Here is a 20,874-nt window from a genome sequence, read left to right as displayed (position 1 = left end):
GCGCTCGTGCGTTTTGTTTTGCACAGCGGTGCAAAACAAATTAAAAAGGGAATGCAACACGAGGACTTCCCAGGAGGTCACCCATCCTAGTACTACTCTCGCCCAAGCACGCTTAACTTCGGAGTTCTGATGGGATCCGGTGCTTTAGTGCTGGTATGATCGCATCCGACATGTTACCCCCGTCTTCGTCCCTTATGCTTGCCCCTCCCAGCTCCACTACACACACGATTGCACATTCCTTTGGCCGCTCCCGCTCAACTACGGAGACGAGTTTTACCACGGTTCAACCGCACCAGTGCCTATTTACCATGGTTTCGACCCCTTTCAGAACACGCTTGCCGCCGCTAGACGCGTGAATAATGAGCAGCGAGCTAAAACTTACCGTAAACGTGCAAAATAATAAAACGTGCTAAACATACGTCGCGCTCGTGCGTTTTGTTTTGCACGCGGTGCAAAACAAATTAAAAAGGGAATGCAACACGAGGACTTCCCAGGAGGTCACCCATCCTAGTACTACTCTCGCCCAAGCACGCTTAACTTCGGAGTTCTGATGGGATCCGGTGCTTTAGTGCTGGTATGATCGCATCCGACATGTTACCCCCGTCTTCGTCCCTTATGCTTGCCCCTCCCAGCTCCACTACACACACGATTGCACATTCCTTTGGCCGCTCCCGCTCAACTACGGAGACGAGTTTTACCACGGTTCAACCGCACCAGTGCCTATTTACCATGGTTTCGACCCCTTTCAGAACACGCTTGCCGCCGCTAGACGCGTGAATAATGAGCAGCGAGCTAAAACTTACCGTAAACGTGCAAAATAATAAAACGTGCTAAACATACGTCGCGCTCGTGCGTTTTGTTTTGCACGCGGTGCAAAACAAATTAAAAAGGGAATGCAACACGAGGACTTCCCAGGAGGTCACCCATCCTAGTACTACTCTCGCCCAAGCACGCTTAACTTCGGAGTTCTGATGGGATCCGGTGCTTTAGTGCTGGTATGATCGCATCCGACATGTTACCCCCGTCTTCGTCCCTTATGCTTGCCCCTCCCAGCTCCACTACACACACGATTGCACATTCCTTTGGCCGCTCCCGCTCAACTACGGAGACGAGTTTTACCACGGTTCAACCGCACCAGTGCCTATTTACCATGGTTTCGACCCCTTTCAGAACACGCTTGCCGCCGCTAGACGCGTGAATAATGAGCAGCGAGCTAAAACTTACCGTAAACGTGCAAAATAATAAAACGTGCTAAACATACGTCGCGCTCGTGCGTTTTGTTTTGCACGCGGTGCAAAACAAATTAAAAAGGGAATGCAACACGAGGACTTCCCAGGAGGTCACCCATCCTAGTACTACTCTCGCCCAAGCACGCTTAACTTCGGAGTTCTGATGGGATCCGGTGCTTTAGTGCTGGTATGATCGCATCCGACATGTTACCCCCGTCTTCGTCCCTTATGCTTGCCCCTCCCAGCTCCACTACACACACGATTGCACATTCCTTTGGCCGCTCCCGCTCAACTACGGAGACGAGTTTTACCACGGTTCAACCGCACCAGTGCCTATTTACCATGGTTTCGACCCCTTTCAGAACACGCTTGCCGCCGCTAGACGCGTGAATAATGAGCAGCGAGCTAAAACTTACCGTAAACGTGCAAAATAATAAAACGTGCTAAACATACGTCGCGCTCGTGCGTTTTGTTTTGCACGCGGTGCAAAACAAATTAAAAAGGGAATGCAACACGAGGACTTCCCAGGAGGTCACCCATCCTAGTACTACTCTCGCCCAAGCACGCTTAACTTCGGAGTTCTGATGGGATCCGGTGCTTTAGTGCTGGTATGATCGCATCCGACATGTTACCCCCGTCTTCGTCCCTTATGCTTGCCCCTCCCAGCTCCACTACACACACGATTGCACATTCCTTTGGCCGCTCCCGCTCAACTACGGAGACGAGTTTTACCACGGTTCAACCGCACCAGTGCCTATTTACCATGGTTTCGACCCCTTTCAGAACACGCTTGCCGCCGCTAGACGCGTGAATAATGAGCAGCGAGCTAAAACTTACCGTAAACGTGCAAAATAATAAAACGTGCTAAACATACGTCGCGCTCGTGCGTTTTGTTTTGCACGCGGTGCAAAACAAATTAAAAAGGGAATGCAACACGAGGACTTCCCAGGAGGTCACCCATCCTAGTACTACTCTCGCCCAAGCACGCTTAACTTCGGAGTTCTGATGGGATCCGGTGCTTTAGTGCTGGTATGATCGCATCCGACATGTTACCCCCGTCTTCGTCCCTTATGCTTGCCCCTCCCAGCTCCACTACACACACGATTGCACATTCCTTTGGCCGCTCCCGCTCAACTACGGAGACGAGTTTTACCACGGTTCAACCGCACCAGTGCCTATTTACCATGGTTTCGACCCCTTTCAGAACACGCTTGCCGCCGCTAGACGCGTGAATAATGAGCAGCGAGCTAAAACTTACCGTAAACGTGCAAAATAATAAAACGTGCTAAACATACGTCGCGCTCGTGCGTTTTGTTTTGCACGCGGTGCAAAACAAATTAAAAAGGGAATGCAACACGAGGACTTCCCAGGAGGTCACCCATCCTAGTACTACTCTCGCCCAAGCACGCTTAACTTCGGAGTTCTGATGGGATCCGGTGCTTTAGTGCTGGTATGATCGCATCCGACATGTTACCCCCGTCTTCGTCCCTTATGCTTGCCCCTCCCAGCTCCACTACACACACGATTGCACATTCCTTTGGCCGCTCCCGCTCAACTACGGAGACGAGTTTTACCACGGTTCAACCGCACCAGTGCCTATTTACCATGGTTTCGACCCCTTTCAGAACACGCTTGCCGCCGCTAGACGCGTGAATAATGAGCAGCGAGCTAAAACTTACCGTAAACGTGCAAAATAATAAAACGTGCTAAACATACGTCGCGCTCGTGCGTTTTGTTTTGCACGCGGTGCAAAACAAATTAAAAAGGGAATGCAACACGAGGACTTCCCAGGAGGTCACCCATCCTAGTACTACTCTCGCCCAAGCACGCTTAACTTCGGAGTTCTGATGGGATCCGGTGCTTTAGTGCTGGTATGATCGCATCCGACATGTTACCCCCGTCTTCGTCCCTTATGCTTGCCCCTCCCAGCTCCACTACACACACGATTGCACATTCCTTTGGCCGCTCCCGCTCAACTACGGAGACGAGTTTTACCACGGTTCAACCGCACCAGTGCCTATTTACCATGGTTTCGACCCCTTTCAGAACACGCTTGCCGCCGCTAGACGCGTGAATAATGAGCAGCGAGCTAAAACTTACCGTAAACGTGCAAAATAATAAAACGTGCTAAACATACGTCGCGCTCGTGCGTTTTGTTTTGCACGCGGTGCAAAACAAATTAAAAAGGGAATGCAACACGAGGACTTCCCAGGAGGTCACCCATCCTAGTACTACTCTCGCCCAAGCACGCTTAACTTCGGAGTTCTGATGGGATCCGGTGCTTTAGTGCTGGTATGATCGCATCCGACATGTTACCCCCGTCTTCGTCCCTTATGCTTGCCCCTCCCAGCTCCACTACACACACGATTGCACATTCCTTTGGCCGCTCCCGCTCAACTACGGAGACGAGTTTTACCACGGTTCAACCGCACCAGTGCCTATTTACCATGGTTTCGACCCCTTTCAGAACACGCTTGCCGCCGCTAGACGCGTGAATAATGAGCAGCGAGCTAAAACTTACCGTAAACGTGCAAAATAATAAAACGTGCTAAACATACGTCGCGCTCGTGCGTTTTGTTTTGCACGCGGTGCAAAACAAATTAAAAAGGGAATGCAACACGAGGACTTCCCAGGAGGTCACCCATCCTAGTACTACTCTCGCCCAAGCACGCTTAACTTCGGAGTTCTGATGGGATCCGGTGCTTTAGTGCTGGTATGATCGCATCCGACATGTTACCCCCGTCTTCGTCCCTTATGCTTGCCCCTCCCAGCTCCACTACACACACGATTGCACATTCCTTTGGCCGCTCCCGCTCAACTACGGAGACGAGTTTTACCACGGTTCAACCGCACCAGTGCCTATTTACCATGGTTTCGACCCCTTTCAGAACACGCTTGCCGCCGCTAGACGCGTGAATAATGAGCAGCGAGCTAAAACTTACCGTAAACGTGCAAAATAATAAAACGTGCTAAACATACGTCGCGCTCGTGCGTTTTGTTTTGCACGCGGTGCAAAACAAATTAAAAAGGGAATGCAACACGAGGACTTCCCAGGAGGTCACCCATCCTAGTACTACTCTCGCCCAAGCACGCTTAACTTCGGAGTTCTGATGGGATCCGGTGCTTTAGTGCTGGTATGATCGCATCCGACATGTTACCCCCGTCTTCGTCCCTTATGCTTGCCCCTCCCAGCTCCACTACACACACGATTGCACATTCCTTTGGCCGCTCCCGCTCAACTACGGAGACGAGTTTTACCACGGTTCAACCGCACCAGTGCCTATTTACCATGGTTTCGACCCCTTTCAGAACACGCTTGCCGCCGCTAGACGCGTGAATAATGAGCAGCGAGCTAAAACTTACCGTAAACGTGCAAAATAATAAAACGTGCTAAACATACGTCGCGCTCGTGCGTTTTGTTTTGCACGCGGTGCAAAACAAATTAAAAAGGGAATGCAACACGAGGACTTCCCAGGAGGTCACCCATCCTAGTACTACTCTCGCCCAAGCACGCTTAACTTCGGAGTTCTGATGGGATCCGGTGCTTTAGTGCTGGTATGATCGCATCCGACATGTTACCCCCGTCTTCGTCCCTTATGCTTGCCCCTCCCAGCTCCACTACACACACGATTGCACATTCCTTTGGCCGCTCCCGCTCAACTACGGAGACGAGTTTTACCACGGTTCAACCGCACCAGTGCCTATTTACCATGGTTTCGACCCCTTTCAGAACACGCTTGCCGCCGCTAGACGCGTGAATAATGAGCAGCGAGCTAAAACTTACCGTAAACGTGCAAAATAATAAAACGTGCTAAACATACGTCGCGCTCGTGCGTTTTGTTTTGCACGCGGTGCAAAACAAATTAAAAAGGGAATGCAACACGAGGACTTCCCAGGAGGTCACCCATCCTAGTACTACTCTCGCCCAAGCACGCTTAACTTCGGAGTTCTGATGGGATCCGGTGCTTTAGTGCTGGTATGATCGCATCCGACATGTTACCCCCGTCTTCGTCCCTTATGCTTGCCCCTCCCAGCTCCACTACACACACGATTGCACATTCCTTTGGCCGCTCCCGCTCAACTACGGAGACGAGTTTTACCACGGTTCAACCGCACCAGTGCCTATTTACCATGGTTTCGACCCCTTTCAGAACACGCTTGCCGCCGCTAGACGCGTGAATAATGAGCAGCGAGCTAAAACTTACCGTAAACGTGCAAAATAATAAAACGTGCTAAACATACGTCGCGCTCGTGCGTTTTGTTTTGCACGCGGTGCAAAACAAATTAAAAAGGGAATGCAACACGAGGACTTCCCAGGAGGTCACCCATCCTAGTACTACTCTCGCCCAAGCACGCTTAACTTCGGAGTTCTGATGGGATCCGGTGCTTTAGTGCTGGTATGATCGCATCCGACATGTTACCCCCGTCTTCGTCCCTTATGCTTGCCCCTCCCAGCTCCACTACACACACGATTGCACATTCCTTTGGCCGCTCCCGCTCAACTACGGAGACGAGTTTTACCACGGTTCAACCGCACCAGTGCCTATTTACCATGGTTTCGACCCCTTTCAGAACACGCTTGCCGCCGCTAGACGCGTGAATAATGAGCAGCGAGCTAAAACTTACCGTAAACGTGCAAAATAATAAAACGTGCTAAACATACGTCGCGCTCGTGCGTTTTGTTTTGCACGCGGTGCAAAACAAATTAAAAAGGGAATGCAACACGAGGACTTCCCAGGAGGTCACCCATCCTAGTACTACTCTCGCCCAAGCACGCTTAACTTCGGAGTTCTGATGGGATCCGGTGCTTTAGTGCTGGTATGATCGCATCCGACATGTTACCCCCGTCTTCGTCCCTTATGCTTGCCCCTCCCAGCTCCACTACACACACGATTGCACATTCCTTTGGCCGCTCCCGCTCAACTACGGAGACGAGTTTTACCACGGTTCAACCGCACCAGTGCCTATTTACCATGGTTTCGACCCCTTTCAGAACACGCTTGCCGCCGCTAGACGCGTGAATAATGAGCAGCGAGCTAAAACTTACCGTAAACGTGCAAAATAATAAAACGTGCTAAACATACGTCGCGCTCGTGCGTTTTGTTTTGCACGCGGTGCAAAACAAATTAAAAAGGGAATGCAACACGAGGACTTCCCAGGAGGTCACCCATCCTAGTACTACTCTCGCCCAAGCACGCTTAACTTCGGAGTTCTGATGGGATCCGGTGCTTTAGTGCTGGTATGATCGCATCCGACATGTTACCCCCGTCTTCGTCCCTTATGCTTGCCCCTCCCAGCTCCACTACACACATCGATTGCACATTCCTTTGGCCGCTCCCGCTCAACTACGGAGACGAGTTTTACCACGGTTCAACCGCACCAGTGCCTATTTACCATGGTTTCGACCCCTTTCAGAACACGCTTGCCGCCGCTAGACGCGTGAATAATGAGCAGCGAGCTAAAACTTACCGTAAACGTGCAAAATAATAAAACGTGCTAAACATACGTCGCGCTCGTGCGTTTTGTTTTGCACGCGGTGCAAAACAAATTAAAAAGGGAATGCAACACGAGGACTTCCCAGGAGGTCACCCATCCTAGTACTACTCTCGCCCAAGCACGCTTAACTTCGGAGTTCTGATGGGATCCGGTGCTTTAGTGCTGGTATGATCGCATCCGACATGTTACCCCCGTCTTCGTCCCTTATGCTTGCCCCTCCCAGCTCCACTACACACACGATTGCACATTCCTTTGGCCGCTCCCGCTCAACTACGGAGACGAGTTTTACCACGGTTCAACCGCACCAGTGCCTATTTACCATGGTTTCGACCCCTTTCAGAACACGCTTGCCGCCGCTAGACGCGTGAATAATGAGCAGCGAGCTAAAACTTACCGTAAACGTGCAAAATAATAAAACGTGCTAAACATACGTCGCGCTCGTGCGTTTTGTTTTGCACGCGGTGCAAAACAAATTAAAAAGGGAATGCAACACGAGGACTTCCCAGGAGGTCACCCATCCTAGTACTACTCTCGCCCAAGCACGCTTAACTTCGGAGTTCTGATGGGATCCGGTGCTTTAGTGCTGGTATGATCGCATCCGACATGTTACCCCCGTCTTCGTCCCTTATGCTTGCCCCTCCCAGCTCCACTACACACACGATTGCACATTCCTTTGGCCGCTCCCGCTCAACTACGGAGACGAGTTTTACCACGGTTCAACCGCACCAGTGCCTATTTACCATGGTTTCGACCCCTTTCAGAACACGCTTGCCGCCGCTAGACGCGTGAATAATGAGCAGCGAGCTAAAACTTACCGTAAACGTGCAAAATAATAAAACGTGCTAAACATACGTCGCGCTCGTGCGTTTTGTTTTGCACGCGGTGCAAAACAAATTAAAAAGGGAATGCAACACGAGGACTTCCCAGGAGGTCACCCATCCTAGTACTACTCTCGCCCAAGCACGCTTAACTTCGGAGTTCTGATGGGATCCGGTGCTTTAGTGCTGGTATGATCGCATCCGACATGTTACCCCCGTCTTCGTCCCTTATGCTTGCCCCTCCCAGCTCCACTACACACACGATTGCACATTCCTTTGGCCGCTCCCGCTCAACTACGGAGACGAGTTTTACCACGGTTCAACCGCACCAGTGCCTATTTACCATGGTTTCGACCCCTTTCAGAACACGCTTGCCGCCGCTAGACGCGTGAATAATGAGCAGCGAGCTAAAACTTACCGTAAACGTGCAAAATAATAAAACGTGCTAAACATACGTCGCGCTCGTGCGTTTTGTTTTGCACGCGGTGCAAAACAAATTAAAAAGGGAATGCAACACGAGGACTTCCCAGGAGGTCACCCATCCTAGTACTACTCTCGCCCAAGCACGCTTAACTTCGGAGTTCTGATGGGATCCGGTGCTTTAGTGCTGGTATGATCGCATCCGACATGTTACCCCCGTCTTCGTCCCTTATGCTTGCCCCTCCCAGCTCCACTACACACACGATTGCACATTCCTTTGGCCGCTCCCGCTCAACTACGGAGACGAGTTTTACCACGGTTCAACCGCACCAGTGCCTATTTACCATGGTTTCGACCCCTTTCAGAACACGCTTGCCGCCGCTAGACGCGTGAATAATGAGCAGCGAGCTAAAACTTACCGTAAACGTGCAAAATAATAAAACGTGCTAAACATACGTCGCGCTCGTGCGTTTTGTTTTGCACGCGGTGCAAAACAAATTAAAAAGGGAATGCAACACGAGGACTTCCCAGGAGGTCACCCATCCTAGTACTACTCTCGCCCAAGCACGCTTAACTTCGGAGTTCTGATGGGATCCGGTGCTTTAGTGCTGGTATGATCGCATCCGACATGTTACCCCCGTCTTCGTCCCTTATGCTTGCCCCTCCCAGCTCCACTACACACACGATTGCACATTCCTTTGGCCGCTCCCGCTCAACTACGGAGACGAGTTTTACCACGGTTCAACCGCACCAGTGCCTATTTACCATGGTTTCGACCCCTTTCAGAACACGCTTGCCGCCGCTAGACGCGTGAATAATGAGCAGCGAGCTAAAACTTACCGTAAACGTGCAAAATAATAAAACGTGCTAAACATACGTCGCGCTCGTGCGTTTTGTTTTGCACGCGGTGCAAAACAAATTAAAAAGGGAATGCAACACGAGGACTTCCCAGGAGGTCACCCATCCTAGTACTACTCTCGCCCAAGCACGCTTAACTTCGGAGTTCTGATGGGATCCGGTGCTTTAGTGCTGGTATGATCGCATCCGACATGTTACCCCCGTCTTCGTCCCTTATGCTTGCCCCTCCCAGCTCCACTACACACACGATTGCACATTCCTTTGGCCGCTCCCGCTCAACTACGGAGACGAGTTTTACCACGGTTCAACCGCACCAGTGCCTATTTACCATGGTTTCGACCCCTTTCAGAACACGCTTGCCGCCGCTAGACGCGTGAATAATGAGCAGCGAGCTAAAACTTACCGTAAACGTGCAAAATAATAAAACGTGCTAAACATACGTCGCGCTCGTGCGTTTTGTTTTGCACGCGGTGCAAAACAAATTAAAAAGGGAATGCAACACGAGGACTTCCCAGGAGGTCACCCATCCTAGTACTACTCTCGCCCAAGCACGCTTAACTTCGGAGTTCTGATGGGATCCGGTGCTTTAGTGCTGGTATGATCGCATCCGACATGTTACCCCCGTCTTCGTCCCTTATGCTTGCCCCTCCCAGCTCCACTACACACACGATTGCACATTCCTTTGGCCGCTCCCGCTCAACTACGGAGACGAGTTTTACCACGGTTCAACCGCACCAGTGCCTATTTACCATGGTTTCGACCCCTTTCAGAACACGCTTGCCGCCGCTAGACGCGTGAATAATGAGCAGCGAGCTAAAACTTACCGTAAACGTGCAAAATAATAAAACGTGCTAAACATACGTCGCGCTCGTGCGTTTTGTTTTGCACGCGGTGCAAAACAAATTAAAAAGGGAATGCAACACGAGGACTTCCCAGGAGGTCACCCATCCTAGTACTACTCTCGCCCAAGCACGCTTAACTTCGGAGTTCTGATGGGATCCGGTGCTTTAGTGCTGGTATGATCGCATCCGACATGTTACCCCCGTCTTCGTCCTTATGCTTGCCCCTCCCAGCTCCACTACACACACCGATTGCACATTCCTTTGGCCGCTCCCGCTCAACTACGGAGACGAGTTTTACCCACGGTTCAACCGCACCAGTGCCTATTTACCATGTTTCGACCCCTTTCAGAACACGCTTGCCGCCGCTAGACGCGTGAATAATGAGCAGCGAGCTAAAACTTACCGTAAACGTGCAAAATAATAAACGTGCTAAACATACGTCGCGCTCGTGCGTTTTGTTTTGCACGCGGTGCAAAACAAATTAAAAAGGGAATGCAACACGAGGACTTCCCAGGAGGTCACCCATCCTAGTACTACTCTCGCCCAAGCACGCTTAACTTCGGAGTTCTGATGGGATCCGGTGCTTTAGTGCTGGTATGATCGCATCCGACATGTTACCCCCGTCTTCGTCCCTTATGCTTCCCCTCCCAGCTCCACTACACACACGATTGCACATTCCTTTGGCCGCTCCCGCTCAACTACGGAGACGAGTTTTACCACGGTTCAACCGCACAGTGCCTATTTACCATGGTTTCGACCCCTTTCAGAACACGCTTGCCGCCGCTAGACGCGTGAATAATGAGCAGCGAGCTAAAACTACCGTAAACGTGCAAAATAATAAAACGTGCTAAACATACGTCGCGCTCGTGCGTTTTGTTTTGCACGCGGTGCAAAACAAATTAAAAAGGGAATGCAACACGAGGACTTCCTAGGAGGTCACCCATCCTAGTACTACTCTCGCCCAAGCACGCTAACTTCGGAGTTCTGATGGGATCCGGTGCTTTAGTGCTGGTATGATCGCATCCGACATGTTACCCCCCGTCTTCGTCCCTTATGCTTGCCCCTCCCAGCTCCACTACACACACGATTGCACATTCCTTTGGCCGCTCCCGCTCAACTACGGAGACGAGTTTTACCACGGTTCAACCGCACCAGTGCCTATTTACCATGGTTTCGACCCCTTTCAGAACACGCTTGCCGCCGCTAGACGCGTGAATAATGAGCAGCGAGCTAAAACTTACCGTAAACGTGCAAAATAATAAAACGTGCTAAACATACGTCGCGCTCGTGCGTTTTGTTTTGCACGCGGTGCAAAACAAATTAAAAAGGGAATGCAACACGAGGACTTCCCAGGAGGTCACCCATCCTAGAACTACTCTCGCCCAAGCACGCTTAACTTCGGAGTTCTGATGGGATCCGGTGCTTTAGTGCTGGTATGATCGCATCCGACATGTTACCCCCGTCTTCGTCCCTTATGCTTGCCCCTCCCAGCTCCACTACACACACGATTGCACATTCCTTTGGCCGCTCCCGCTCAACTACGGAGACGAGTTTTACCACGGTTCAACCGCACCAGTGCCTATTTACCATGGTTTCGACCCCTTTCAGAACACGCTTGCCGCCGCTAGACGCGTGAATAATGAGCAGCGAGCTAAAACTTACCGTAAACGTGCAAAATAATAAAACGTGCTAAACATACGTCGCGCTCGTGCGTTTGTTTTGCACGCGGTGCAAAACAAATTAAAAGGGAATGCAACACGAGGACTTCCCAGGAGGTCACCCATCCTAGTACTACTCTCGGCCCAAGCACGCTTAACTTCGGAGTTCTGATGGGATCCGGTGCTTTAGTGCTGGTATGATCGCATCCGACATGTTACCCCCGTCTTCGTCCCTTATGCTTGCCCCTCCCAGCTCCACTACCACACACGATTGCACATTCCTTTGGCCGCTCCCGCTCAACTACGGAGAACGAGTTTACCACGGTTCAACCGCACCAGTGCCTATTTACCATGGTTTCGACCCCTTTCAGAACACGCTTGCCGCCGATAGACGCGTGAATAATGAGCAGCGAGCTAAAACTTACCGTAAACGTGCAAAATAATAAAACGTGCTAAACATACGTCGCGCTCGTGCGTTTTGTTTTGCACGCGGTGCAAAACAAATTAAAAGGGAATGCAACACGAGGACTTCCCAGGAGGTCACCCATCCTAGTACTACTCTCGCCCAAGCACGCTTAACTTCGGAGTTCTGATGGGATCCGGTGCTTTAGTGCTGGTATGATCGCATCCGACATGTTACCCCCGTCTTCGTCCCTTATGCTTGCCCCTCCCAGCTCCACTACACACACGATTGCACATTCCTTTGGCCGCTCCCGCTCAACTACGGAGACGAGTTTTACCACGGTTCAACCGCACCAGTGCCTATTTACCATGGTTTCGACCCCTTTCAGAACACGCTTGCCGCCGCTAGACGCGTGAATAATGAGCAGCGAGCTAAAACTTACCGTAAACGTGCAAAATAATAAAACGTGCTAAACATACGTCGCGCTCGTGCGTTTTGTTTTGCACGCGGTGCAAAACAAATTAAAAAGGGAATGCAACACGAGGACTTCCCAGGAGGTCACCCATCCTAGTACTACTCTCGCCCAAGCACGCTTAACTTCGGAGTTCTGATGGGATCCGGTGCTTTAGTGCTGGTATGATCGCATCCGACATGTTACCCCCGTCTTCGTCCCTTATGCTTGCCCCTCCCAGCTCCACTACACACACACGATTGCACATTCCTTTGGCCGCTCCCGCTCAACTACGGAGACGAGTTTTACCACGGTTCAACCGCACCAGTGCCTATTTACCATGGTTTCGACCCCTTTCAGAACACGCTTGCCGCCGCTAGACGCGTGAATAATGAGCAGCGAGCTAAAACTTACCGTAAACGTGCAAAATAATAAAACGTGCTAAACATACGTCGCGCTCGTGCGTTTTGTTTTGCACGCGGTGCAAAACAAATTAAAAAGGGAATGCAACACGAGGACTTCCCAGGAGGTCACCCATCCTAGTACTACTCTCGCCCAAGCACGCTTAACTTCGGAGTTCTGATGGGATCCGGTGCTTTAGTGCTGGTATGATCGCATCCGACATGTTACCCCCGTCTTCGTCCCTTATGCTTGCCCCTCCCAGCTCCACTACACACACGATTGCACATTCCTTTGGCCGCTCCCGCTCAACTACGGAGACGAGTTTTACCACGGTTCAACCGCACCAGTGCCTATTTACCATGGTTTCGACCCCTTTCAGAACACGCTTGCCGCCGCTAGACGCGTGAATAATGAGCAGCGAGCTAAAACTTACCGTAAACGTGCAAAATAATAAAACGTGCTAAACATACGTCGCGCTCGTGCGTTTTGTTTTGCACGCGGTGCAAAACAAATTAAAAAGGGAATGCAACACGAGGACTTCCCAGGAGGTCACCCATCCTAGTACTACTCTCGCCCAAGCACGCTTAACTTCGGAGTTCTGATGGGATCCGGTGCTTTAGTGCTGGTATGATCGCATCCGACATGTTACCCCCGTCTTCGTCCCTTATGCTTGCCCCTCCCAGCTCCACTACACACACGATTGCACATTCCTTTGGCCGCTCCCGCTCAACTACGGAGACGAGTTTTACCACGGTTCAACCGCACCAGTGCCTATTTACCATGGTTTCGACCCCTTTCAGAACACGCTTGCCGCCGCTAGACGCGTGAATAATGAGCAGCGAGCTAAAACTTACCGTAAACGTGCAAAATAATAAAACGTGCTAAACATACGTCGCGCTCGTGCGTTTTGTTTTGCACGCGGTGCAAAACAAATTAAAAAGGGAATGCAACACGAGGACTTCCCAGGAGGTCACCCATCCTAGTACTACTCTCGCCCAAGCACGCTTAACTTCGGAGTTCTGATGGGATCCGGTGCTTTAGTGCTGGTATGATCGCATCCGACATGTTACCCCCGTCTTCGTCCCTTATGCTTGCCCCTCCCAGCTCCACTACACACACGATTGCACATTCCTTTGGCCGCTCCCGCTCAACTACGGAGACGAGTTTTACCACGGTTCAACCGCACCAGTGCCTATTTACCATGGTTTCGACCCCTTTCAGAACACGCTTGCCGCCGCTAGACGCGTGAATAATGAGCAGCGAGCTAAAACTTACCGTAAACGTGCAAAATAATAAAACGTGCTAAACATACGTCGCGCTCGTGCGTTTTGTTTTGCACGCGGTGCAAAACAAATTAAAAAGGGAATGCAACACGAGGACTTCCCAGGAGGTCACCCATCCTAGTACTACTCTCGCCCAAGCACGCTTAACTTCGGAGTTCTGATGGGATCCGGTGCTTTAGTGCTGGTATGATCGCATCCGACATGTTACCCCCGTCTTCGTCCCTTATGCTTGCCCCTCCCAGCTCCACTACACACACGATTGCACATTCCTTTGGCCGCTCCCGCTCAACTACGGAGACGAGTTTTACCACGGTTCAACCGCACCAGTGCCTATTTACCATGGTTTCGACCCCTTTCAGAACACGCTTGCCGCCGCTAGACGCGTGAATAATGAGCAGCGAGCTAAAACTTACCGTAAACGTGCAAAATAATAAAACGTGCTAAACATACGTCGCGCTCGTGCGTTTTGTTTTGCACGCGGTGCAAAACAAATTAAAAAGGGAATGCAACACGAGGACTTCCCAGGAGGTCACCCATCCTAGTACTACTCTCTGCCCAAGCACGCTTAACTTCGGAGTTCTGATGGGATCCGGTGCTTTAGTGCTGGTATGATCGCATCCGACATGTTACCCCCGTCTTCGTCCCTTATGCTTGCCCCTCCCAGCTCCACTACACACACGATTGCACATTCCTTTGGCCGCTCCCGCTCAACTACGGAGACGAGTTTTACCACGGTTCAACCGCACCAGTGCCTATTTACCATGGTTTCGACCCCTTTCAGAACACGCTTGCCGCCGCTAGACGCGTGAATAATGAGCAGCGAGCTAAAACTTACCGTAAACGTGCAAAATAATAAAACGTGCTAAACATACGTCGCGCTCGTGCGTTTTGTTTTGCACGCGGTGCAAAACAAATTAAAAAGGGAATGCAACACGAGGACTTCCCAGGAGGTCACCCATCCTAGTACTACTCTCGCCCAAGCACGCTTAACTTCGGAGTTCTGATGGGATCCGGTGCTTTAGTGCTGGTATGATCGCATCCGACATGTTACCCCCGTCTTCGTCCCTTATGCTTGCCCCTCCCAGCTCCACTACACACACGATTGCACATTCCTTTGGCCGCTCCCGCTCAACTACGGAGACGAGTTTTACCACGGTTCAACCGCACCAGTGCCTATTTACCATGGTTTCGACCCCTTTCAGAACACGCTTGCCGCCGCTAGACGCGTGAATAATGAGCAGCGAGCTAAAACTTACCGTAAACGTGCAAAATAATAAAACGTGCTAAACATACGTCGCGCTCGTGCGTTTTGTTTTGCACGCGGTGCAAAACAAATTAAAAAGGGAATGCAACACGAGGACTTCCCAGGAGGTCACCCATCCTAGTACTACTCTCGCCCAAGCACGCTTAACTTCGGAGTTCTGATGGGATCCGGTGCTTTAGTGCTGGTATGATCGCATCCGACATGTTACCCCCGTCTTCGTCCCTTATGCTTGCCCCTCCCAGCTCCACTACACACACGATTGCACATTCCTTTGGCCGCTCCCGCTCAACTACGGAGACGAGTTTTACCACGGTTCAACCGCACCAGTGCCTATTTACCATGGTTTCGACCCCTTTCAGAACACGCTTGCCGCCGCTAGACGCGTGAATAATGAGCAGCGAGCTAAAACTTACCGTAAACGTGCAAAATAATAAAACGTGCTAAACATACGTCGCGCTCGTGCGTTTTGTTTTGCACGCGGTGCAAAACAAATTAAAAAGGGAATGCAACACGAGGACTTCCCAGGAGGTCACCCATCCTAGTACTACTCTCGCCCAAGCACGCTTAACTTCGGAGTTCTGATGGGATCCGGTGCTTTAGTGCTGGTATGATCGCATCCGACATGTTACCCCCGTCTTCGTCCCTTATGCTTGCCCCTCCCAGCTCCACTACACACACGATTGCACATTCCTTTGGCCGCTCCCGCTCAACTACGGAGACGAGTTTTACCACGGTTCAACCGCACCAGTGCCTATTTACCATGGTTTCGACCCCTTTCAGAACACGCTTGCCGCCGCTAGACGCGTGAATAATGAGCAGCGAGCTAAAACTTACCGTAAACGTGCAAAATAATAAAACGTGCTAAACATACGTCGCGCTCGTGCGTTTTGTTTTGCACGCGGTGCAAAACAAATTAAAAAGGGAATGCAACACGAGGACTTCCCAGGAGGTCACCCATCCTAGTACTACTCTCGCCCAAGCACGCTTAACTTCGGAGTTCTGATGGGATCCGGTGCTTTAGTGCTGGTATGATCGCATCCGACATGTTACCCCCGTCTTCGTCCCTTATGCTTGCCCCTCCCAGCTCCACTACACACACGATTGCACATTCCTTTGGCCGCTCCCGCTCAACTACGGAGACAGTTTTACCACGGTTCAACCGCACCAGTGCCTATTTACCATGGTTTCGACCCCTTTCAGAACACGCTTGCCGCCGCTAGACGCGTGAATAATGAGCAGCGAGCTAAAACTTACCGTAAACGTGCAAAATAATAAAACGTGCTAAACATACGTCGCGCTCGTGCGTTTTGTTTTGCACGCGGTGCAAAACAAATTAAAAAGGGAATGCAACACGAGGACTTCCCAGGAGGTCACCCATCCTAGTACTACTCTCGCCCAAGCACGCTTAACTTCGGAGTTCTGATGGGATCCGGTGCTTTAGTGCTGGTATGATCGCATCCGACATGTTACCCCCGTCTTCGTCCCTTATGCTTGCCCCTCCCAGCTCCACTACACACACGATTGCACATTCCTTTGGCCGCTCCCGCTCAACTACGGAGACGAGTTTTACCACGGTTCAACCGCACCAGTGCCTATTTACCATGGTTTCGACCCCTTTCAGAACACGCTTGCCGCCGCTAGACGCGTGAATAATGAGCAGCGAGCTAAAACTTACCGTAAACGTGCAAAATAATAAAACGTGCTAAACATACGTCGCGCTCGTGCGTTTTGTTTTGCACGCGGTGCAAAACAAATTAAAAAGGGAATGCAACACGAGGACTTCCCAGGAGGTCACCCATCCTAGTACTACTCTCGCCCAAGCACGCTTAACTTCGGAGTTCTGATGGGATCCGGTGCTTTAGTGCTGGTATGATCGCATCCGACATGTTACCCCCGTCTTCGTCCCTTATGCTTGCCCCTCCCAGCTCCACTACACACACGATTGCACATTCCTTTGGCCGCTCCCGCTCAACTACGGAGACGAGTTTTACCACGGTTCAACCGCACCAGTGCCTATTTACCATGGTTTCGACCCCTTTCAGAACACGCTTGCCGCCGCTAGACGCGTGAATAATGAGCAGCGAGCTAAAACTTACCGTAAACGTGCAAAATAATAAAACGTGCTAAACATACGTCGCGCTCGTGCGTTTTGTTTTGCACGCGGTGCAAAACAAATTAAAAAGGGAATGCAACACGAGGACTTCCCAGGAGGTCACCCATCCTAGTACTACTCTCGCCCAAGCACGCTTAACTTCGGAGTTCTGATGGGATCCGGTGCTTTAGTGCTGGTATGATCGCATCCGACATGTTACCCCCGTCTTCGTCCCTTATGCTTGCCCCTCCCAGCTCCACTACACACACGATTGCACATTCCTTTGGCCGCTCCCGCTCAACTACGGAGACGAGTTTTACCACGGTTCAACCGCACCAGTGCCTATTTACCATGGTTTCGACCCCTTTCAGAACACGCTTGCCGCCGCTAGACGCGTGAATAATGAGCAGCGAGCTAAAACTTACCGTAAACGTGCAAAATAATAAAACGTGCTAAACATACGTCGCGCTCGTGCGTTTTGTTTTGCACGCGGTGCAAAACAAATTAAAAAGGGAATGCAACACGAGGACTTCCCAGGAGGTCACCCATCCTAGTACTACTCTCGCCCAAGCACGCTTAACTTCGGAGTTCTGATGGGATCCGGTGCTTTAGTGCTGGTATGATCGCATCCGACATGTTACCCCCGTCTTCGTCCCTTATGCTTGCCCCTCCCAGCTCCACTACACACACGATTGCACATTCCTTTGGCCGCTCCCGCTCAACTACGGAGACGAGTTTTACCACGGTTCAACCGCACCAGTGCCTATTTACCATGGTTTCGACCCCTTTCAGAACACGCTTGCCGCCGCTAGACGCGTGAATAATGAGCAGCGAGCTAAAACTTACCGTAAACGTGCAAAATAATAAAACGTGCTAAACATACGTCGCGCTCGTGCGTTTTGTTTTGCACGCGGTGCAAAACAAATTAAAAAGGGAATGCAACACGAGGACTTCCCAGGAGGTCACCCATCCTAGTACTACTCTCGCCCAAGCACGCTTAACTTCGGAGTTCTGATGGGATCCGGTGCTTTAGTGCTGGTATGATCGCATCCGACATGTTACCCCCGTCTTCGTCCCTTATGCTTGCCCCTCCCAGCTCCACTACACACACGATTGCACATTCCTTTGGCCGCTCCCGCTCAACTACGGAGACGAGTTTTACCACGGTTCAACCGCACCAGTGCCTATTTACCATGGTTTCGACCCCTTTCAGAACACGCTTGCCGCCGCTAGACGCGTGAATAATGAGCAGCGAGCTAAAACTTACCGTAAACGTGCAAAATAATAAAACGTGCTAAACATACGTCGCGCTCGTGCGTTTTGTTTTGCACGCGGTGCAAAACAAATTAAAAAGGGAATGCAACACGAGGACTTCCCAGGAGGTCACCCATCCTAGTACTACTCTCGCCCAAGCACGCTTAACTTCGGAGTTCTGATGGGATCCGGTGCTTTAGTGCTGGTATGATCGCATCCGACATGTTACCCCCGTCTTCGTCCCTTATGCTTGCCCCTCCCAGCTCCACTACACACACGATTGCACATTCCTTTGGCCGCTCCCGCTCAACTACGGAGACGAGTTTTACCACGGTTCAACCGCACCAGTGCCTATTTACCATGGTTTCGACCCCTTTCAGAACACGCTTGCCGCCGCTAGACGCGTGAATAATGAGCAGCGAGCTAAAACTTACCGTAAACGTGCAAAATAATAAAACGTGCTAAACATACGTCGCGCTCGTGCGTTTTGTTTTGCACGCGGTGCAAAACAAATTAAAAAGGGAATGCAACACGAGGACTTCCCAGGAGGTCACCCATCCTAGTACTACTCTCGCCCAAGCACGCTTAACTTCGGAGTTCTGATGGGATCCGGTGCTTTAGTGCTGGTATGATCGCATCCGACATGTTACCCCCGTCTTCGTCCCTTATGCTTGCCCCTCCCAGCTCCACTACACACACGATTGCACATTCCTTTGGCCGCTCCCGCTCAACTACGGAGACGAGTTTTACCACGGTTCAACCGCACCAGTGCCTATTTACCATGGTTTCGACCCCTTTCAGAACACGCTTGCCGCCGCTAGACGCGTGAATAATGAGCAGCGAGCTAAAACTTACCGTAAACGTGCAAAATAATAAAACGTGCTAAACATACGTCGCGCTCGTGCGTTTTGTTTTGCACGCGGTGCAAAACAAATTAAAAAGGGAATGCAACACGAGGACTTCCCAGGAGGTCACCCATCCTAGTACTACTCTCGCCCAAGCACGCTTAACTTCGGAGTTCTGATGGGATCCGGTGCTTTAGTGCTGGTATGATCGCATCCGACATGTTACCCCCGTCTTCGTCCCTTATGCTTGCCCCTCCCAGCTCCACTACACACACGATTGCACATTCCTTTGGCCGCTCCCGCTCAACTACGGAGACGAGTTTTACCACGGTTCAACCGCACCAGTGCCTATTTACCATGGTTTCGACCCCTTTCAGAACACGCTTGCCGCCGCTAGACGCGTGAATAATGAGCAGCGAGCTAAAACTTACCGTAAACGTGCAAAATAATAAAACGTGCTAAACATACGTCGCGCTCGTGCGTTTTGTTTTGCACGCGGTGCAAAACAAATTAAAAAGGGAATGCAACACGAGGACTTCCCAGGAGGTCACCCATCCTAGTACTACTCTCGCCCAAGCACGCTTAACTTCGGAGTTCTGATGGGATCCGGTGCTTTAGTGCTGGTATGATCGCATCCGACATGTTACCCCCGTCTTCGTCCCTTATGCTTGCCCCTCCCAGCTCCACTACACACACGATTGCACATTCCTTTGGCCGCTCCCGCTCAACTACGGAGACGAGTTTTACCACGGTTCAACCGCACCAGTGCCTATTTACCATGGTTTCGACCCCTTTCAGAACACGCTTGCCGCCGCTAGACGCGTGAATAATGAGCAGCGAGCTAAAACTTACCGTAAACGTGCAAAATAATAAAACGTGCTAAACATACGTCGCGCTCGTGCGTTTTGTTTTGCACGCGGTGCAAAACAAATTAAAAAGGGAATGCAACACGAGGACTTCCCAGGAGGTCACCCATCCTAGTACTACTCTCGCCCAAGCACGCTTAACTTCGGAGTTCTGATGGGATCCGGTGCTTTAGTGCTGGTATGATCGCATCCGACATGTTACCCCCGTCTTCGTCCCTTATGCTTGCCCCTCCCAGCTCCACTACACACACGATTGCACATTCCTTTGGCCGCTCCCGCTCAACTACGGAGACGAGTTTTACCACGGTTCAACCGCACCAGTGCCTATTTACCATGGTTTCGACCCCTTTCAGAACACGCTTGCCGCCGCTAGACGCGTGAATAATGAGCAGCGAGCTAAAACTTACCGTAAACGTGCAAAATAATAAAACGTGCTAAACATACGTCGCGCTCGTGCGTTTTGTTTTGCACGCGGTGCAAAACAAATTAAAAAGGGAATGCAACACGAGGACTTCCCAGGAGGTCACCCATCCTAGTACTACTCTCGCCCAAGCACGCTTAACTTCGGAGTTCTGATGGGATCCGGTGCTTTAGTGCTGGTATGATCGCATCCGACATGTTACCCCCGTCTTCGTCCCTTATGCTTGCCCCTCCCAGCTCCACTACACACACGATTGCACATTCCTTTGGCCG

At 51.1% G+C, this 20,874-nt stretch overlaps 50 non-coding genes across 50 annotated transcripts; all 50 read right to left on the bottom strand.

The window, feature by feature from the left end:
* Positions 1–48: 48 nt before the first annotated feature.
* LOC141036612 (5S ribosomal RNA) lies at positions 49–167 on the bottom strand. The gene has a single exon (XR_012198085.1). It is a non-coding gene; the product is annotated as a 5S ribosomal RNA (ribosomal RNA).
* Positions 168–469: 302 nt separating this feature from the next.
* LOC141036610 (5S ribosomal RNA) lies at positions 470–588 on the bottom strand. Its single transcript, XR_012198083.1, has one exon. It is a non-coding gene; the product is annotated as a 5S ribosomal RNA (ribosomal RNA).
* A 302-nt stretch (positions 589–890) lies between these two features.
* Positions 891–1,009, bottom strand: LOC141036609 (5S ribosomal RNA). Its single transcript, XR_012198082.1, has one exon. It is a non-coding gene; the product is annotated as a 5S ribosomal RNA (ribosomal RNA).
* A 302-nt stretch (positions 1,010–1,311) lies between these two features.
* Positions 1,312–1,430, bottom strand: LOC141036608 (5S ribosomal RNA). The gene has a single exon (XR_012198081.1). It is a non-coding gene; the product is annotated as a 5S ribosomal RNA (ribosomal RNA).
* Positions 1,431–1,732: 302 nt separating this feature from the next.
* On the bottom strand, positions 1,733–1,851 carry LOC141036607 (5S ribosomal RNA). Its single transcript, XR_012198080.1, has one exon. It is a non-coding gene; the product is annotated as a 5S ribosomal RNA (ribosomal RNA).
* Positions 1,852–2,153: 302 nt separating this feature from the next.
* On the bottom strand, positions 2,154–2,272 carry LOC141036606 (5S ribosomal RNA). Its single transcript, XR_012198079.1, has one exon. It is a non-coding gene; the product is annotated as a 5S ribosomal RNA (ribosomal RNA).
* A 302-nt stretch (positions 2,273–2,574) lies between these two features.
* Positions 2,575–2,693, bottom strand: LOC141036605 (5S ribosomal RNA). The gene has a single exon (XR_012198078.1). It is a non-coding gene; the product is annotated as a 5S ribosomal RNA (ribosomal RNA).
* Positions 2,694–2,995: 302 nt separating this feature from the next.
* LOC141036604 (5S ribosomal RNA) lies at positions 2,996–3,114 on the bottom strand. The gene has a single exon (XR_012198077.1). It is a non-coding gene; the product is annotated as a 5S ribosomal RNA (ribosomal RNA).
* Positions 3,115–3,416: 302 nt separating this feature from the next.
* On the bottom strand, positions 3,417–3,535 carry LOC141036603 (5S ribosomal RNA). Its single transcript, XR_012198076.1, has one exon. It is a non-coding gene; the product is annotated as a 5S ribosomal RNA (ribosomal RNA).
* Positions 3,536–3,837: 302 nt separating this feature from the next.
* LOC141036602 (5S ribosomal RNA) lies at positions 3,838–3,956 on the bottom strand. Its single transcript, XR_012198075.1, has one exon. It is a non-coding gene; the product is annotated as a 5S ribosomal RNA (ribosomal RNA).
* Positions 3,957–4,258: 302 nt separating this feature from the next.
* LOC141036601 (5S ribosomal RNA) lies at positions 4,259–4,377 on the bottom strand. Its single transcript, XR_012198074.1, has one exon. It is a non-coding gene; the product is annotated as a 5S ribosomal RNA (ribosomal RNA).
* Positions 4,378–4,679: 302 nt separating this feature from the next.
* Positions 4,680–4,798, bottom strand: LOC141036599 (5S ribosomal RNA). The gene has a single exon (XR_012198072.1). It is a non-coding gene; the product is annotated as a 5S ribosomal RNA (ribosomal RNA).
* Positions 4,799–5,100: 302 nt separating this feature from the next.
* LOC141036598 (5S ribosomal RNA) lies at positions 5,101–5,219 on the bottom strand. Its single transcript, XR_012198071.1, has one exon. It is a non-coding gene; the product is annotated as a 5S ribosomal RNA (ribosomal RNA).
* A 302-nt stretch (positions 5,220–5,521) lies between these two features.
* LOC141036597 (5S ribosomal RNA) lies at positions 5,522–5,640 on the bottom strand. Its single transcript, XR_012198070.1, has one exon. It is a non-coding gene; the product is annotated as a 5S ribosomal RNA (ribosomal RNA).
* Positions 5,641–5,942: 302 nt separating this feature from the next.
* LOC141036596 (5S ribosomal RNA) lies at positions 5,943–6,061 on the bottom strand. The gene has a single exon (XR_012198069.1). It is a non-coding gene; the product is annotated as a 5S ribosomal RNA (ribosomal RNA).
* Positions 6,062–6,363: 302 nt separating this feature from the next.
* On the bottom strand, positions 6,364–6,482 carry LOC141036595 (5S ribosomal RNA). The gene has a single exon (XR_012198068.1). It is a non-coding gene; the product is annotated as a 5S ribosomal RNA (ribosomal RNA).
* Positions 6,483–6,785: 303 nt separating this feature from the next.
* LOC141036594 (5S ribosomal RNA) lies at positions 6,786–6,904 on the bottom strand. Its single transcript, XR_012198067.1, has one exon. It is a non-coding gene; the product is annotated as a 5S ribosomal RNA (ribosomal RNA).
* Positions 6,905–7,206: 302 nt separating this feature from the next.
* Positions 7,207–7,325, bottom strand: LOC141036593 (5S ribosomal RNA). The gene has a single exon (XR_012198066.1). It is a non-coding gene; the product is annotated as a 5S ribosomal RNA (ribosomal RNA).
* A 302-nt stretch (positions 7,326–7,627) lies between these two features.
* Positions 7,628–7,746, bottom strand: LOC141036592 (5S ribosomal RNA). Its single transcript, XR_012198065.1, has one exon. It is a non-coding gene; the product is annotated as a 5S ribosomal RNA (ribosomal RNA).
* A 302-nt stretch (positions 7,747–8,048) lies between these two features.
* On the bottom strand, positions 8,049–8,167 carry LOC141036591 (5S ribosomal RNA). The gene has a single exon (XR_012198064.1). It is a non-coding gene; the product is annotated as a 5S ribosomal RNA (ribosomal RNA).
* A 302-nt stretch (positions 8,168–8,469) lies between these two features.
* Positions 8,470–8,588, bottom strand: LOC141036590 (5S ribosomal RNA). The gene has a single exon (XR_012198063.1). It is a non-coding gene; the product is annotated as a 5S ribosomal RNA (ribosomal RNA).
* Positions 8,589–8,890: 302 nt separating this feature from the next.
* Positions 8,891–9,009, bottom strand: LOC141036588 (5S ribosomal RNA). Its single transcript, XR_012198061.1, has one exon. It is a non-coding gene; the product is annotated as a 5S ribosomal RNA (ribosomal RNA).
* Positions 9,010–9,311: 302 nt separating this feature from the next.
* Positions 9,312–9,430, bottom strand: LOC141036587 (5S ribosomal RNA). Its single transcript, XR_012198060.1, has one exon. It is a non-coding gene; the product is annotated as a 5S ribosomal RNA (ribosomal RNA).
* A 302-nt stretch (positions 9,431–9,732) lies between these two features.
* On the bottom strand, positions 9,733–9,851 carry LOC141036586 (5S ribosomal RNA). The gene has a single exon (XR_012198059.1). It is a non-coding gene; the product is annotated as a 5S ribosomal RNA (ribosomal RNA).
* Positions 9,852–10,152: 301 nt separating this feature from the next.
* On the bottom strand, positions 10,153–10,271 carry LOC141036585 (5S ribosomal RNA). Its single transcript, XR_012198058.1, has one exon. It is a non-coding gene; the product is annotated as a 5S ribosomal RNA (ribosomal RNA).
* A 299-nt stretch (positions 10,272–10,570) lies between these two features.
* Positions 10,571–10,688, bottom strand: LOC141036616 (5S ribosomal RNA). The gene has a single exon (XR_012198089.1). It is a non-coding gene; the product is annotated as a 5S ribosomal RNA (ribosomal RNA).
* Positions 10,689–10,991: 303 nt separating this feature from the next.
* Positions 10,992–11,110, bottom strand: LOC141036613 (5S ribosomal RNA). Its single transcript, XR_012198086.1, has one exon. It is a non-coding gene; the product is annotated as a 5S ribosomal RNA (ribosomal RNA).
* A 300-nt stretch (positions 11,111–11,410) lies between these two features.
* LOC141036614 (5S ribosomal RNA) lies at positions 11,411–11,530 on the bottom strand. The gene has a single exon (XR_012198087.1). It is a non-coding gene; the product is annotated as a 5S ribosomal RNA (ribosomal RNA).
* Positions 11,531–11,832: 302 nt separating this feature from the next.
* Positions 11,833–11,951, bottom strand: LOC141036584 (5S ribosomal RNA). The gene has a single exon (XR_012198057.1). It is a non-coding gene; the product is annotated as a 5S ribosomal RNA (ribosomal RNA).
* Positions 11,952–12,253: 302 nt separating this feature from the next.
* On the bottom strand, positions 12,254–12,372 carry LOC141036583 (5S ribosomal RNA). Its single transcript, XR_012198056.1, has one exon. It is a non-coding gene; the product is annotated as a 5S ribosomal RNA (ribosomal RNA).
* Positions 12,373–12,676: 304 nt separating this feature from the next.
* On the bottom strand, positions 12,677–12,795 carry LOC141036582 (5S ribosomal RNA). Its single transcript, XR_012198055.1, has one exon. It is a non-coding gene; the product is annotated as a 5S ribosomal RNA (ribosomal RNA).
* Positions 12,796–13,097: 302 nt separating this feature from the next.
* LOC141036580 (5S ribosomal RNA) lies at positions 13,098–13,216 on the bottom strand. The gene has a single exon (XR_012198054.1). It is a non-coding gene; the product is annotated as a 5S ribosomal RNA (ribosomal RNA).
* A 302-nt stretch (positions 13,217–13,518) lies between these two features.
* LOC141036579 (5S ribosomal RNA) lies at positions 13,519–13,637 on the bottom strand. Its single transcript, XR_012198053.1, has one exon. It is a non-coding gene; the product is annotated as a 5S ribosomal RNA (ribosomal RNA).
* A 302-nt stretch (positions 13,638–13,939) lies between these two features.
* On the bottom strand, positions 13,940–14,058 carry LOC141036578 (5S ribosomal RNA). The gene has a single exon (XR_012198052.1). It is a non-coding gene; the product is annotated as a 5S ribosomal RNA (ribosomal RNA).
* Positions 14,059–14,360: 302 nt separating this feature from the next.
* Positions 14,361–14,480, bottom strand: LOC141036615 (5S ribosomal RNA). The gene has a single exon (XR_012198088.1). It is a non-coding gene; the product is annotated as a 5S ribosomal RNA (ribosomal RNA).
* A 302-nt stretch (positions 14,481–14,782) lies between these two features.
* LOC141036576 (5S ribosomal RNA) lies at positions 14,783–14,901 on the bottom strand. The gene has a single exon (XR_012198050.1). It is a non-coding gene; the product is annotated as a 5S ribosomal RNA (ribosomal RNA).
* A 302-nt stretch (positions 14,902–15,203) lies between these two features.
* On the bottom strand, positions 15,204–15,322 carry LOC141036575 (5S ribosomal RNA). The gene has a single exon (XR_012198049.1). It is a non-coding gene; the product is annotated as a 5S ribosomal RNA (ribosomal RNA).
* A 302-nt stretch (positions 15,323–15,624) lies between these two features.
* LOC141036574 (5S ribosomal RNA) lies at positions 15,625–15,743 on the bottom strand. Its single transcript, XR_012198048.1, has one exon. It is a non-coding gene; the product is annotated as a 5S ribosomal RNA (ribosomal RNA).
* Positions 15,744–16,045: 302 nt separating this feature from the next.
* LOC141036573 (5S ribosomal RNA) lies at positions 16,046–16,164 on the bottom strand. The gene has a single exon (XR_012198047.1). It is a non-coding gene; the product is annotated as a 5S ribosomal RNA (ribosomal RNA).
* A 301-nt stretch (positions 16,165–16,465) lies between these two features.
* On the bottom strand, positions 16,466–16,584 carry LOC141036572 (5S ribosomal RNA). Its single transcript, XR_012198046.1, has one exon. It is a non-coding gene; the product is annotated as a 5S ribosomal RNA (ribosomal RNA).
* Positions 16,585–16,886: 302 nt separating this feature from the next.
* LOC141036571 (5S ribosomal RNA) lies at positions 16,887–17,005 on the bottom strand. Its single transcript, XR_012198045.1, has one exon. It is a non-coding gene; the product is annotated as a 5S ribosomal RNA (ribosomal RNA).
* Positions 17,006–17,307: 302 nt separating this feature from the next.
* LOC141036570 (5S ribosomal RNA) lies at positions 17,308–17,426 on the bottom strand. Its single transcript, XR_012198044.1, has one exon. It is a non-coding gene; the product is annotated as a 5S ribosomal RNA (ribosomal RNA).
* A 302-nt stretch (positions 17,427–17,728) lies between these two features.
* On the bottom strand, positions 17,729–17,847 carry LOC141036569 (5S ribosomal RNA). The gene has a single exon (XR_012198043.1). It is a non-coding gene; the product is annotated as a 5S ribosomal RNA (ribosomal RNA).
* Positions 17,848–18,149: 302 nt separating this feature from the next.
* On the bottom strand, positions 18,150–18,268 carry LOC141036568 (5S ribosomal RNA). The gene has a single exon (XR_012198042.1). It is a non-coding gene; the product is annotated as a 5S ribosomal RNA (ribosomal RNA).
* A 302-nt stretch (positions 18,269–18,570) lies between these two features.
* On the bottom strand, positions 18,571–18,689 carry LOC141036567 (5S ribosomal RNA). The gene has a single exon (XR_012198041.1). It is a non-coding gene; the product is annotated as a 5S ribosomal RNA (ribosomal RNA).
* Positions 18,690–18,991: 302 nt separating this feature from the next.
* Positions 18,992–19,110, bottom strand: LOC141036611 (5S ribosomal RNA). The gene has a single exon (XR_012198084.1). It is a non-coding gene; the product is annotated as a 5S ribosomal RNA (ribosomal RNA).
* A 302-nt stretch (positions 19,111–19,412) lies between these two features.
* Positions 19,413–19,531, bottom strand: LOC141036600 (5S ribosomal RNA). The gene has a single exon (XR_012198073.1). It is a non-coding gene; the product is annotated as a 5S ribosomal RNA (ribosomal RNA).
* A 302-nt stretch (positions 19,532–19,833) lies between these two features.
* LOC141036589 (5S ribosomal RNA) lies at positions 19,834–19,952 on the bottom strand. The gene has a single exon (XR_012198062.1). It is a non-coding gene; the product is annotated as a 5S ribosomal RNA (ribosomal RNA).
* Positions 19,953–20,254: 302 nt separating this feature from the next.
* LOC141036577 (5S ribosomal RNA) lies at positions 20,255–20,373 on the bottom strand. The gene has a single exon (XR_012198051.1). It is a non-coding gene; the product is annotated as a 5S ribosomal RNA (ribosomal RNA).
* A 302-nt stretch (positions 20,374–20,675) lies between these two features.
* On the bottom strand, positions 20,676–20,794 carry LOC141036566 (5S ribosomal RNA). Its single transcript, XR_012198040.1, has one exon. It is a non-coding gene; the product is annotated as a 5S ribosomal RNA (ribosomal RNA).
* Between the last annotated feature and the right edge of the window lie 80 nt (positions 20,795–20,874).

Source organism: Aegilops tauschii, unplaced genomic scaffold (genome assembly GCF_002575655.3).
Source record: "Aegilops tauschii subsp. strangulata cultivar AL8/78 unplaced genomic scaffold, Aet v6.0 ptg000992l_obj, whole genome shotgun sequence".
In the NCBI taxonomy this organism is placed as follows: domain Eukaryota; kingdom Viridiplantae; phylum Streptophyta; class Magnoliopsida; order Poales; family Poaceae; genus Aegilops; species Aegilops tauschii.
The sequence above is the reverse complement of the archived record's forward strand: the minus strand, read 5'-3'. Positions and strand labels throughout refer to the sequence as shown.